The 12435-nt window shown below is 40.1% G+C and overlaps 1 long non-coding RNA gene across 4 annotated transcripts; it reads left to right on the forward strand.

The window, feature by feature from the left end:
* Window positions 1–6642: 6642 nt before the first annotated feature.
* On the forward strand, window positions 6643–10148 carry LOC116219759. 4 transcript variants are annotated; one of them, XR_004163297.1, is made up of 6 exons: window positions 6643–7186; window positions 8257–8419; window positions 8501–8708; window positions 9051–9621; window positions 9735–9815; window positions 9995–10148. It is a non-coding gene; the product is annotated as an uncharacterized LOC116219759 (long non-coding RNA). The 4 variants fall into 4 exon arrangements; XR_004163294.1 differs by having other exon boundaries at window positions 8257–8708; XR_004163295.1 differs by having other exon boundaries at window positions 8257–8656.
* The last annotated feature ends 2287 nt before the right edge of the window (window positions 10149–12435 follow it).

Genomic DNA, 12435 nt, shown 5'->3' on the forward strand with positions numbered 1-12435 from the left:
CACACACACACACACACACACACACACACACACACACACACACAGTAAGAGATGAGAAAGGTGTTAAATCCACTTTGTTAAGCAACTGTGTATACACAACACATTCGGGGCCCACTGGAATAACTTCGATAGAACAAAAAAAAAAGAAAAAGTCACCCCATTAGTTGATGGTAGAAAAGGGATAGAAAATTTGAAAATCATACAAAAAGGTAACCTAAATTCTGAACAAAAAGCCTTAAATGCTCAGTTGAGAAAACGACTTGAGAAGTTGAGAAAACAAATTGAATACAAAATTGAAATACCTCAAGAACAAAAAATGATGTGGTGTAGATGGAGGGTACAATCAAATGCTGAAACACAGCACACCTAAATTAAGAGAGACAATCTTTAAATTATTCAATTTAATCCTGTCTTCAGGCCCCTTTCCAGAACAATGGAAAGGTGAGCCACGTCACACCAATTCATAAAAAAGGTGACAAACTTAAACCTGCCAACTATAGAGGCATCACACAAGGCCGCAATTTAGGGAACTTATTTTGTGCCATCCTGAACAACAGAATAACACAATTTATCCAGAACAATAATATCATATATTCATCCCAGATACGTTTTTCGCAAAATAACAGACCAACTGTTCATATATACACATCGCATACACTCATAGAGGAACATAATGTTAAAAATGTCAAATATTTGGTTGTTTCATAGACTTTAGCCATGCTAATTCATAGTGGAATTGGAGACTAAATGTATGATACAGGACAACAGAATAACTGTTATTTTGACCAGACAAAAGGAGTTCGACAAGGCTGTTGAGTAAGGCCAACCTTATTCAACATATAGATCAATGATTTGGCTACAGAGCTTGAAAGATCTGCGGCCCCAGATCTTATATTTCTAAATGAAGAAATGAAAGGCCTGCTTTTTGCTGACAATCTCCTCCTACACTCCCCTAGTGTAGAGGCGCTTCAGGAAAGTCTGAATATTCTTAATACAGTCTAACAAGGCCCCTTTCCAATTAACCTGGATAAGTCCAAAATCATGATATTCCAGAAAAGACACACCATACTTAATAGTGTTTATAGGATCACAACTGGCGAACAAAAACTTGAACAGGTAAAAATATATTGTTATTTAGGATTAATGATTTCATCTACAGGACATTTGATGGTGCAATAAGATATTTAACTGAAAAGGCAAGAACAACATACTACATGCTAAGGAACTCATCACTAAAATATAACCATCCTATAAAACACTGCTTACAAATGTTCTATTCACTACTGAAACCAATACTATGTTATGGGAGTGAAGTTTGAGCAGAGGGGGTGGACACGCCGAGAGAGAGCCTTTAAACTATCTATTAAAAAAAACAGGGCCTCAACTAAAAAAAAAAAAAAAAAAAAAGATTCAACCATTGCTTCAAAACTGAAACAGCTAAAAGAAAGGAATAAAGAAAATTACATTAACTACGGGTTTTCCCTTTTTCTAACTGTCCATTACTTGTATCTGCTATATGTATATCTTATGGCATTTAACTTTACTTAATTCTATTTACTCAATTATTATTATTCCATTTTTACCCCGTATTACTATTATTATTGTTGTTTATTATTATTATTATTATTATTATAAGTGCTTGGGTAATGTTGTATTGTACAGTCATGCCAATAAAGACAAGTGCATTTAATTGAAATGCAGAGAGAGAGAGAGAGAGAGAGAGAGAGAGAGAGATGCAGAGGGAGAGAGATGTACAGAAAGAGCGAGAATCAAAGAAAATGCACTCCACTCTGTATAAAAAACAACAACAAATTCAATAACTCATATTGCAGCATGAAACAATGCGAATCCTTTGTAATCAGCCAAGGGAATGTCCAGGGGTTAAGATCAGCCTTTGGACTAAAAAGTAACAACTCAGAGTTATTTGATGAGTTCAAGGGGAGGGGGAGGGGGGAGGGGGAGAGAGGGAGACTTACACCAAATGGCTGGCCCTCCAGGCTATGGGGAAGCAAGAAAGCTCCCTGGAGTGACACAGGGAACGACCTCAGGGATGGAATCCTTATCTGGTTTAAAGCTAAATATACAAATTATATTGAACTTGTTAGAGAAGGTGAAAATTATATATGGCTTAAGTTAAAAAAAAAAAAAAAAGACCTGAGCTCCAATACCCAAAACATATTCCTATGGACAATCTACATCCCTCCAATTGAATCCCTCTTCTTTAAGGATCAAACCATTACTGATCTAGAGGGAGCCATCACCCACTTCCAAACCCAGGGAAATATCCTAATTGTAGGTGATCTGTATGCACACACAGCTGAAGAAGCACACACTACTAGCACAAACGGAGACAAATACATGAATAACAAAACTAACACCAGTCTTACTCTTCCATTAAGGAATAACTATGATAATATTAAAATAGAAAGGGGAAAGAACTACTGCAGCTCGGTTGGTCCCACTGTCTGTACATAGTCAATAGTTGCCTAAGAGGGGACTCCTTTGGCCGCTACACCTACAGCTCCTCTCTGGGCAGTAGCACAGCAGATTACGCAATAACATATTTGGACCCTTTCTCTCTCAGAGCAGTCACAGTCAGGCAACAAACCCCTTTTTCAGACCATAACCAGATCAGAATATACCTAAAAAGCCAACCAACCATGCCCTAACTCCAGTAATTTATATAACATAACAACTCAATAAAGATGGGCGCAAAGCAGAATACCTGAATATCAGGATGCAATGAGCAGCTATGAAATTCAAGAACATTTAAATTTGTTCATGCCCCCATTCATATCTCAGCAGTAAAGGAGGAGTAAACATAGCCACAAAGCACATCTTGTGGCTCTAACAAGCAAACTTACTTTTCCAAAAACCAAACATACCCCCTAAAAAAAAAAAAAAAAGGAATGCAAGAAAAATGGTTTGACTCAGAATGTAAAAAACATTAGGATAAAACTAAGACAATTATCCACCCAAAAACACAGGCCTCCAGACAATCAGGACCTACGTATGCAGTATGGAGAGACACTCAAACAACATAAACAGACACTGAGAACTAAGAAAGAGCACCACCTAAAAAAAAACAAGTCACACTAATTGAAGATTCAATAATTTCAAACAGCTTCTGGGACCACTGGAAGACCTTAAACAAAATAATAATAATAATCTAGTGATTCAAGATGGAGATATATACTGTATATTAAACACTTCAAAGATCCATATCAAGAAACCGGCAACACACCAAAACGAGACCAAATACATTTGACAATTAAGGGCACAAAAATAATGCAAAGATTTAGGCCTGTTTTGTGAATTGTCAAAAAGCCTTTGATTCAGGCTGGCACAACGGCCTTTTCCTAAAATTACTTGAAAGTGGTATCAGAGGGAAAACATACGATCTGATAAATTCAATGTACACTAATGGGAAGTGCTCATTTAAAGTTGGAACAAAGAAAACAGAATCTTCCTTTCAGAGACGTGGAGTAAGACAGAGCTGTAAACTTGCACCTCACTAAATTAAATTTCTTCTCTTTGCAGACGACTTGGTTTTGCTGTCCCCATTAGCAGAGGGACTACAACAGAACCTGAAGCTCATACACATGTTTTGGCAGACTTGTCCTGACCATTAAACTCCCAAAAAAGAAAAAATACTAACTTTTCAGAAAAATCCAGAGGTCAGGGAAAGAAATTCACCATTGGTACACACACACACACACACACACACACACACACACACACACACACACGCACACACAATTGAACACACCAAAAAAATATAAAAATGGAAGGGGCAGCGTCTGTTGATGGCCTGGCAGGTGTTGGAATAATCATTGAAGGTGTGGAAGTGGTCCATGAGCTTGATAACATTGCAAATGTACTCGCCATTTGTTAGGCATCATGTACTCACCGGACTTGAGCTATCCAACAAGTACACATTTGAGGTTCTTCAAAAACTTGTGATAGAACTAGAGGGCAACAAACTCTCAACAAAGGCCCAAGTGCTGAAGCACAAACTATATGCAGGAACATTTTAGACAAGTGTTGTGCTCCTGAGCAGCACACAGGGAACTTGGAGGCCCGATTCCAGCCCAAATCATCTGGCAGAAAACTGCTTTTTGTATCTGCAAGTTGAACTGTTAGTGAAGACTAGATCAGATGTACTAAATGTTTAACAGAGTTTAAAATGTTAACAACAGGAAAAAAGAACAACATAAACTCGAAAAACACAAATGAAAAGTTTGAATGTATGTCAGTGGCAGAATAGGAGGTTAACAGTGTGAAATGGAGAGCCGAATATTGAGACTTGTAGTAAGGAGGATGAGAGACATTTTGGTCACAGCACCATAAATACGATTTCTAAGACTAGTTTTTTTTCCCTTTGTGTATTCATTTTAGAAAACTCAATGCACTGATTTTTGTCCCCCCCTATAATGCTGCAGGGGCCGGGAGCAAAATATTATTTTGTAGTATTTCAACTTGGCATTTGTTCACCCTATTCATGTACAGTAGATGGGGTCATCTAAAAGGAAAAGCTGTATGGTTTGTACCGTGTTCAGTAATTGTAAGGCTCAAAATATTCCAACAAGTCATAGAACCAATCGCAAGATATGGCAGCAAACCTTTAGGTCCTCTGATGTACAAAGGATTCGAAAATGGGGACAACAACAATGGGATGAGCACGAATGACAGAACCAGACTGAGCCCCAGAGCACCGGACAGAAGACCCTCTGGTTCAAGCTGGGGAGAAGAGAAGAGAAGAGAAGAGAAGAGAAGAGAAATAGAAAGAGAGGAAGTGTGAGTGAGAGAGATAGAGAGAGAAATTAGCCTCTGATCCTCATGCTATGTGATGTATTGAAAGAACGTGAATGTGAACAAAAACAAACATTTACAGCTTCTAAAGATATACGACATGCTTGATTTTAAGATTTTTAGAGATCCCTAAATTATACATGACGCGTTCGGTTCTATTTCAGTTAGTGTCTCTTTGAAGAAACAAAAGAACGAGTGCGATAATACAAAACACAGATCAGAACTGGGACATGAGCTCTGAAGATATTTAAAGACATCAGAGCACCCATCATGGCAAAGGCCTCTGAACAGGGGAGGCAGGGGACCTACCGTCACTATGTGATTACCACCGAACATCTGCAGCAAGCAGCCCAAACCTATACCAAACAACATGTCTGAAAGAGGCCGAGTTAATGGCAAATACACAAACAGTAATAGAAATAGAATAGCAATAGAAAAGCCTTTATTGTCATTGTATTCGCATACAACGAAATTCGGAGAAGAACCTCCATAGAGGCAAATAATGTCATGGTGAAGATCAATTCAAATCTTTGAACAAAATCTCAAGCCACCTGAAGGTAACAGCACCCTCTGTCTGATCAGTTTCATTGCAGTCAGGTTTATACTCTCAGTTATAATACTCAATACATTATCAGTCTATAGATATACTAGCCTGTTGCTTAAACAGTGTAAATGTAACAAAGCATATAAATGCTTGTATAACTACTCATCCCCATGCACCATGCCAGCCAACATAACTAAACATAACTCATCACAACAAAACACACATCAAATGACCAATATCAATAAAACTGGGCTGCAAACAGCGCATGTTGTACTGTGAAGAAGGGCCTTTTACGGATCCAGGGTACAGCATGCGGCGCGTGTTGCGGCTGTCGCTTACTTACTGTTAATTGTTTACTGTTACGTTACAGCAAACGTATTTCTTCAAATCTTGAAACTGCTGCTTCGAACTGCACGTAGGCCCTCTCTGCCTGACCTTATTTGCTTGTTTCTGCAGAGTTGCTCCATGTTCACCACAATCACTGTATTACAATCATTATATTTTTCTACATTACCAAAATGTATCTCTATATCTGATTATCAAACTGATGATACTAACCAAATTTGTATCTCTCTCAAAGCGTGACCTTTGTTTGCAAATGCTGATGGCTGTGTAAACATTGTTCCTCATCACCAAACCCATGAAGTACATATACGCTTATTGGCAGCCAAGCTCTACCCACTCACTCTGTCTCTTTCTTCTTTCCCTCCTAGTACCCCTTTACTGTGGGATGCTCCTGTAGTCTCTCCACCTAAACCACTTGCAGAAACCCTCGGCCTACACACACCCCTACCACACTGTCACGTATTTATTCTACCCCATACTCTGTGCTAGCATTTACCCGGATGTAAATAATTGCCAACATGGACATAGGTTTCTGTTCCACTACTGTACGTACCCTTGTATACTAACTATGGTATGTATGTATGTAATGTGTACATTTTCCATATTTATGCTAGCATGCTCATCCTGATACGTGTATGATTTCTGCCTTGTTTGTGATTGTTTCCCCTCCCCTTCTGTATTTGTGTGTTTGTTTATGTGTGTGTGTGTGTACGTGTGTGTGTGTGTGTGTCTGGTGCTGCCAAAGTACCTCGTCCACTTTGAGTACATTTCACAGGTAGGGCCACTGCATTTGGACACAACTAATACCCAAGCTCATACTTCAGCTTCAGTTCCTTTTATTTTCTTCATGTAAAAATATTTACAAATGTTTAAAAATGTTTTCAATCTACTATGCCAAAATATGTATTTTATTTTTCAATGGTCTGTTTTTTATTTTCATTTCAATACTTCGTTTCTGTAACGTTATTGGTTGATTGGATTATGTGACCTTTGAACCACAAACTGGTAACGGGAGCTAGAGGGTTGATGAGAAGAGAAGAAGATTGAAGATGGACAAGAGCGGACCGCTAGTCTGAGCTCCTTATCTTTAACTTTACGGTGGTATTATCTATGTCTAGCCTATAGGACGAGACTTAAACGAATATCAGTTGTCGGGCAGATAATTAGGACATCAGTGACTGAGTTCTTGTACAGTTTAATGAGTTTAAAGAATGTGAGTAGCCTACCTCGTGACGCCTAGCCTGGGCACCATTTTAGCTCGTAGTGCTCGAGCCAGATGCAGTCACCATGGTCCTCGGTGCACGGGACGTATCCGACTTTGCTGAGTTGCTGAGACAGAGGAGGATCTCTTTGCCGCTCGTTAAGACAAAGACAGATGGAGAGAACGCAGTGACGCTAGCTCAAACAGGTCGACACGAGAAACGGGGATCCACGCACGCTTCCACACACCTGACTCCCCACTCTCTTCCCTTCCAACGCCTCAAGGTAAACGGTTCACATTTTTGTTTGCTTTCGAGCGAAACTGCCGTTTCGTTTATGGTCACACTGCACTCAAGCAACGAACAATCCTGCAACGTTGGACGTATTGTTCGGTTATGCCGGCATAGCATAGGACATATTTGTGTTCTATTGCACTATTTGACTGTGTTCAATTTGCATTTATATACATATATGTGTTCTATATGCATTTGAATGTTTTAATGTACGTATATTTGCCATTTTGGGAGTAGTTTTGATTCGGTTTATGTACCAGGGCGCTAGGCTCATTTTAGAAGTGTAGTAGCCTGAGTTGCTAGCTGGAAGGCTACCTAGCTTTTGGCTAACTGTGAAGGTGACCTACCCTAGGTTTGTGCATTTGGGTTTAAAGGTGAAATGGGTGCCTTGTTTATTTTAAATTATTTGTTTCTGAGTGAACAAAGGTAATTTAATTTAAGGGCTAAGAAACATTTTTATACTTTTTAATTTCATCTAATATTTTAAACCGGAAACATTTTCTGGATGCTTTAATTAATTGCAAATTATTGTACTAGTAAATTAGTCTCATTTAGGATTGCTTAAGTTAGTTTGAAAAGAGTTAATTCACGTAACACTACAAAACCTAAAACAAAACCAAATGGGTTAACCCACGAATAGTGAAGAAAATTGTTTAAAAGAACTTGGGGATTGCCCCAAATAAAAGGTACGTGAATTTAAAGTGTCATGCCCATCGTGAGGTGCATGAGGGTGTTACGTGTGTATGTGTGTCTGTATACATAAAATGCAGATTCAATAGCACATATTGTCGACTACTAATAACCTGAATTGTCCAGCATGATGTAGATTCACTATAAAATACATATAGACTTATAATCTCCTAATAGACCTTTTAAATAGCTCCTCTGCATGTTGTTGTTGGACCACACAGGTCACAGATCCTGCTGGTTTGCTCATATTGTCAATCCCACCTATACTGTTCACTCTTCAGGAAAAGGCCTCTTCCCATTCTTGCATTTGTGACCTGAACAATATGTAGTTACGCAATTGTGATTTTGTCCATTATTTCTTCATTATTGCAGAATGGCGCTTAGAGCTCATCGGCACGTGATGGTGACCTTGTCCCTGCCGACGACCCTACAATGACCTCTAGCGACCTGGCTCGGGATGATGAGGTGCTGGCTATGGAGCCCCTGCTAAAGCCACGGCCAAAGCTCCTGAGCCAACGTTTTCAGACAGATCACTGTAAGAGACAGTTCACTACACACTGTACAGTAATGGCTCTCTTTCTGAAAGACAAAGGTTTAAAAAACGTGTTGATTGCAGCAAAAGAAACACCTCACAGAGCACCAGAGCTTCAGACTCTCCGATACCTGACCGTCATGTTCATCGAGCTCACACAGCTGGACAACATCTCACACCTGGTGAGGAGGAGGAGGAGGATGAGGGCTGGACACTGGAATGCCTTGAATGTACCTGTGTGTGAGTGAGGGAATGTCTGTTATTTGTGCAATGTATGTACATGTGAAATGAGGTGAGACCATATGGAACAACAGCAACATTGGCATTAGCACTGCAGCACACAATAATAACAACATAGGGCAAAACATCCTGCTAAGTAGAACAGGCAGAACACAAAATCCAGACACTTAACTCCAGTTACACTCACAGTTATCATTACATTTTATTAATCTGGCTCTGAGTTTAAATCCATTGGTTTTGACTGACAACTGAAGTTAGGCTAACCCTGGTAACGCTGCTAAAGCTCAGAGCCATCACTAAAAAAGTAGGTGATGACGTCTGGTTGGGGTCTCTTAACCAAAATGTGTCATCACCATCCTGTGATTCCCACCAAGACAGTAATGTGTATTTCCAGGGATGGTGCTGAAGTGGACGCCGTGTGAACTTCACCAGCAATGGCTCCAATCTGACATTAACGCAGTCCTATCTAAAATGGCAGTTGGAGATATACCTGAGAGAAAGATGGAGGTGGAAGACATGAAGGAAGAGACACTCTGGAAAGATGGAGGGGGAGGACAGGGCTTCTATTAAGGAGAAGGAGACCGCTGGAAATATGGGGCAGGAGGACAGCGCCTCTGTCCAGGAGGCCTGTAGAAAGATGGACAACGAGGACAGGGCCTCTGAGCTCAAAGACTATTTCACTGCTCTTGAGGAGAACCGCAGAAACATGCAGAATCTCCTGCAAGAGCAGAAAGAAGAGTATGAGATGGAGTTGAGGGCTCTGGAGAGGGAGAGTGTGCAGGAGAGAGAGATGCGGAAGAGAAATGAGGCCCTGAAGAGGGAGAGAGAGATGCGGAATAGAAAGGAGGCTCTGGAGAGGGAGAGAGATGCGGGAAAGAGAGGAAGCCCTGCTGTCCACTTTTATTTCCGTTGTTGTCTGCAAGGACAAGCTCATGAAAGACCTGAGGATCCAGATGGACAGACCGGTATGACTGGCTTTTTGTGTTTCTGGGCACCAGATATAGCCTTGAGGAGGCATTTCTAACTGTATAAAATATACAAATAACTTGATATGTGGACATGTGTTATATTTTTTCAGAGTCCATCTAAGGTGTGCGAGGCACAATGGGGCCATTTTCAAACACATGGGGCCACTGGCACTGCAGTGGTCACACTCCAGGTACTTTTCTCTCTGTTTCCCAGGGCTGCACTCTTTTCTGTGGCCTTCCTTGAATGATGTTTAACTTTTGAGACGTTGAAAATGTACATGAATCATTTCTTGTGACACTGCATGGCTTTTTAGGTTTTTGTACATACTTATTTCATACATTCAAAGACTGGTTTCTTATTTTTCCTCAGGATGCTTATTAAAGCGCTATACCTCAACAAATTACGGAGAGTGACCTGCAGGGGAACAAAAGGCTGGAGGACCGGGGCAAAGCTGAACTGAAGAAAAAGGAGAAAGCCCTTCAACAGGCAGAGAAGAAAAGAATGCGAATATTCTTCTGTAAAAGAAGCAATTGAATAATGATTTATTTATTTTATAACTTTATTAATAAAGCTGTTTCATTTATTTGACAGCAATATTACATGTGTTCTTTTTCCACATTTTGCACACTTGTTACAAGTTATGACATAGACCGACACCATCCCATCTTCACCCTGGAGATCAAGAGTACAATAGCCCACACACAGACTTAACCAGCATACAAATTCTTCATTGAATAAAAACTTTATTATTCACAATGGTTTTACAGGAAGGACAAACACACATACACTTCTACTATTTTACACTCTGGGTCATCTAGACTCTCCAAGTACCAAATATTCTCTTTAGATCATCTTTTCAGATCCTCATGAAGGTCATTTTATATTCGAGGTGAGACAATCAATGCATAAGAAAAGGAAGATGACATTCTCTGTGATCATAGGTAATAACTAATGTATACATTTTGTGCCTTTGGTCTCTAAAGGCATTAGGTCTCCTGCAGGCATGTCATCCTTACCTGGTTACATACAGAACTTTGGAATATGGTCCATTATCTTTCCTCCACATTGTTCACTGTCCTTACATAGATCTATGAGGTGTTTGCTTCAACAGACAGGCTACAGTGTGGTCAATTATCATTGACCGAAAATTAGGCTAGAATCAGATAGAGAAACAACAGTATGAACCTCAAACACCTGACATCATATTACAAGTCGATCAGACCGATCGAGCAAAACATGTAGACATGCCTGTTGTTTCGCGCCATCTAGTGGAAGTATCACTGAGCCGAAATTTGACTCACAAATTCCAATATGGCTCCCCAGCAACGGTCCCGGTTACCTGTTGATGACAAACATTGCGGGAGATATGCCTCGTGGGGTACACCTGTTACATGAAGACGTTTAAGAAGAGAAACAGTATTATGCTTTGCCACAGACAGATCCCACCCAACAACTGTGTTTAGTCATATTTGACAACAGTAAGTTTTGACTCGATTGTTGTTTGATAGGGCCGCTGCATTTTGACACAACTAATACACAAGCTCATACTGAAATTGATATAGTCATATTGGCATTATCGTTGGAGAACCTGTTTATTTACCTTTATATCGATGTCCAACTTGTAAGGATCATGCATTGGTGGGATGAGTAGCACAGCTGATTATGTGGGTAGTGCCCAAGTAAAATTTGCCAAAATTCCCTGCCAATGCTAAACAGTGTATTCTCCTGATGATATTGATTCTTGTTTTGAGTTGTTTGGTGGATTGGACCATTGAACTCTTGATCATTAACAAGGAACAAACAAGACATTTTGGCAATTTTACTCTTTATTCAGACTCTCCGCTACCTGACCGTCAGCTTCAACGCACAGCTGGACATCTCACACCTGGTGAGGAGGAGGAGAGCTGGACACTGGAATGCTTGGTCTATGCGTGTGGCTTTTGTGCATTCAGAATTTTAAAAAATGAACAAAAACACACCGTTTCAACAAATAATAAACCACACGAACCTCCTCTAACTACAACTGTGATGAAACTGAGTCCGAATGTTATCTCAAAATGTTATGAGGACTGGTATTAAGGATGTGAGTGTGTGTCCATGTTAGCCACCACTAAATATAGACCGCTCACAGAAACCAAGTGGCATAAATATCAGCTGCTCTTATTGTACGCTTGTATACTGTATACTTCAATGCTGTATAGGCAGACAAGTACACCAAGTAACAATCAATCAAGATTACAACGCCCTCCTAACGGGCCTGCCGGCATGCGTGGTGAAACCACTACAGATGATCTAGAACGCGGTGGTGCGTCTGGTGTTTTTTTTCTATTTCTTATGTAAAATAGTAGCTACTTATTGTTACACTAGGTCTCTATTGCTCGTAGCTTGATTGTTCTCTACCTTGTACGTCGCTTTGGATAAAAGCGTCTGCTAAATGACTAAATGTAAATTTAAATGTCTGTACCCTTTTTGAATGTAGTACCTGTGTGTGTGTGTGTGTGTGTGTGTATTATGGGCCGCACTAGCCTTTCACAGATTTATGGCCCAAGCTCAGAACTAATAACTTTACCTGCGGAACTCTTCTGCCTTGTCGGGCGCTGAGATCTCCGTCACGGTGCCTTTAGGTATCTGTGTGTGAGTGAGGGAGTGTCTGTTATTTGTGCAATGTATGTACATGTGAAATGAGGTGAGATCATATGGAACAACAGCAACATTAGCATTAACACTGCAGCACTAATAACAACATAGGACAAAAAATCCTACTAAGTAGAACACATAGGCAGAACACAAAATCCAGACACTTAACTCCA

The sequence above is a fragment of the Clupea harengus genome, chromosome 26, assembly GCF_900700415.2.
Source record: "Clupea harengus chromosome 26, Ch_v2.0.2, whole genome shotgun sequence".
Lineage (NCBI taxonomy): Eukaryota > Metazoa > Chordata > Actinopteri > Clupeiformes > Clupeidae > Clupea > Clupea harengus.